The sequence below is a fragment of the Orycteropus afer genome, unplaced genomic scaffold, assembly GCF_000298275.1.
Source record: "Orycteropus afer afer isolate SDZICR_OR568_19922 unplaced genomic scaffold, OryAfe1.0 scaffold00502, whole genome shotgun sequence".
Taxonomy (NCBI): Eukaryota; Metazoa; Chordata; class Mammalia; order Tubulidentata; family Orycteropodidae; genus Orycteropus; species Orycteropus afer.
This window is the reverse complement of record NW_006922089.1, coordinates 1,982,228-1,985,428: the sequence shown is the minus strand read 5'-3', so window position 1 is coordinate 1,985,428 and position 3,201 is coordinate 1,982,228.

Below are 3,201 nucleotides of genomic sequence, written 5' to 3'. Positions count from 1 at the left end.
CTGGCAGATTGGGCACTCAGCAGTGGCTGTAGCCAAGTCAGCTGTGGTGAGTGGAAGTCTGTGTTGCTGAGCCCATGCATAACCTCCATCCCTGCCACCATGGCCGCTTAGCTCATGAGCCCACTGGACAATGACAGGAGTGGCTGGGGAAAATGAATAACTGATTTCCACAGACCACATCATCCTGTCCACTTAATTGTTAAAATACTCCTCTCCCAAGATAACCTTTCGTTGAGCATTCACATGAGATACAAATGTATTCACTTCTTTGGACCATTCAGAGAAGTCTGTCTGCATACCTCTTCCTCACGCCTCCCAGTCACCAATTTTCCAGTCACGTTCTTTCCAAGTTCATGACCATCCAGCTGAATCATAGGCCATAACCCATGAATAAGTACGCAGTTGCACATATGACCATTTCTCCTTCCAATCAAAGTGAACAACCAGGTGTGCTGCTCAAAGTCTGTCCACTGGGAGGATTTCCCTTCACCACTGTCCTGTAGAGAGGTCCGGAAAGGGGCTGGAGTACCACTGCCATCCACTTCCCAGTGGTGCTTGAGTATCACACAGAACCATCTGTAAACCAAGCACGAGTTTTCTTTTCCTCAGTCAACTGAGGAAGAGTTCCCTCATGGGAACTCCCCATGAAGCCGTAGGTGCAGACTGGGAGAGGGAATGTGTGTGACTGGAGTGGAGACCATAGGCATTTGGGTCACTTCCTCATGCAACTTATTTGTGCCTTTAGGTCCTGCTCAAGCCTGATCTCTGATATACCACTTCCGTTTAATGATGGAGTGCTGCTGTGCACATAGAGTGTGCTGGGAAGCTCAGGCCTCATGGTGACTTGGTAGTTCATGGTTAGACATTCAGTCTCTGCTAAAGCCCAGTAACAAGCCAAAAGCTGTTTATTAAAAGGAGACTAGTTATCTGCAGAAGATGGCAGAGCTTTGCTCCAAAGTCCTAAGAAGCTGTGCTGTGATGCACCAATGGGGACCTGCCAGAGACTCTAAACAGAATCTCTGTTTGCCACTGACACTTCAGGCACCATTGGATCAGGCAGATCATAATGGACCAAGTGGCAGAGCAGCTTGCACAACAGCCTAACCTATTGCAGAGCCTTCTCTTCTGGGCCCCACTCAAAACTAACACAGCATTTCAAGTCATTTGATAAATGGATTGGAATAGCACACCCAAATGAGGGACATGATGCCTCCAAAATCCAAAGAGGCTCACTAGACATTGTGCCTTCTTTTTACTTAAAGGAGGGGCCAGATGAAATAACTTGCCCTTCACTTCATAGGAGTGTCTAAACATGTCCCACACCACTGAACCCCTAGAAATTTCAGTGAGGTGGAAGGTGCCTGAAGTTTTGTCAAATTAATTTCTCACCTCTAGAACACAAATGTCTCACCAATAAGTGTAGAATCATTGATACTTCTTACTAGGTCTGATCAGCATAATGAATTGATGAATGTAATGGACCAGGTTGTTAATGAGTCTTTATCCAATCCTGATGCCAGGTTCTTCTTCATATAATCCAGCTTCTCAAATTATTTGCTCAGCATACAAATTGAATAAGTGTGGTGAAAGGATACAACCTGACACACTCTGTTCTTGATTTTAAACCATGCAGTATCCCCATGTTCTGTTCAAATGACAGCTTCCTGTTCTATGTACAGGTTCCTCATGAGTACAGTCAAATGTTCTGGAATTCTCATTCTTCTCAATGTTACCCATAATTTGTTATGATCCACATAATTGAATACTTTTGCATAGTCCATAAAACACAAGTAAACATCTTTCTGGTATTCTTTGCTTTCAGCCAGGATCCATCTGACATCAGCAATGTACCTCGTTCCATGTCCTCTTTGCTGCAGGCATTTTTGAATTATCTTCAATAAGATTTTACTTGCATGTGATATTAATGATATTTTTTGCTAATTTCCATGTTGTGTGGGATCACCTTTCTTTGGAATGGGTACAAATATGGATTTCTTCCAGTCAGTTGGCCAGGTAGCTGTCTTCCAAATCTCTTGGCTAGCCGGATGAGTGCCTCCAGTGGGACATCCGTTTGTTGAAACATCTCAGTGGGTAGTCAGTTAATTCCCAGAGCCTTGTTCTTCGCCAATTCCTTCAGTGCAACTTCAACTTTTTCTTTCAATACCATTGTTTTTTGATTATATGCCGCCTCCTGAAATGGGTGAACATCGACCAATTCTTTTTGGTACAGTGACTCTGTATTCCTTCCATCTTCTTTTGATGCTTCCAGCATTATTCAATATTTTGCCCACAGAATCTTTCAGTATTGCAACTTGAGACTTAAATTTTTCCTCAGTTCTTTCAGCTTGAGAAATACTGAGCATGTTCTTCCCTTTTAGTTTTCTAACCCTAGGTCTTTGCACATTTCATTATAGTAATTGGCTTTGTTTTCTCAAGCTGCACTTTGAAATCTGTTCAGCTCTTTTATCTTGTCATTTCTTTCCATTTGCTTTAGCTACTCTCCATTCAAAGGCAACTTTCAGAGTCTCTTCTGACATCCATTTTGGTCTTTTCTTCCTTTCCTCTCTTTTTAATGACCTGTTGCTTTTTTCATGGATTATAACTTGATGTCATCCCACAATTCCTCTTGGCTTTTGGTCGTTGGTGTTCCATGCATGAAATCTGTTCTTTAGGTGGTCTCTAAATTCAGGAGGGATATAATCAAGGTCATATTTTGGCTCTCATGGACTCGTTTTAATTGTCTTCAACTTCAACTTGAACATGCATATAAGTAGTTGATGGTCTGTTCCACAATCAGCTTTTGGCCTTGTTTTGGCAGAAGATAGTGAACTTCTTCATTGCCTCTTGCCACAGATGTAGTCAATCTGATTCCTTTGTATTCCATCTGGTAAAGTCCATGTGTGTATAGTCGTCGCTTATGTTGTTGAAAAAAAGGTATTTGCAATGAATAAGTCCTTGTTCTTGCAAAATTCTATCATGCGATCTCCAGCGTTATTTCTATCACCAAGGCCATATTTTCCAACTGCTGGTAACTCTTCTTTGTTTCTAACTTTTGCATTCCATTCACCAGTGATAATCAACACATCTTGATTGCATGTTTGGTCCATTTAAGACTGTAGAAGTTGGTAGAAATCTTCAATTTCCTCATGTTTGGCTTTGGTGGTTGGTGTGTGAATTTGAGTAATAGTAGTATTAACTGCT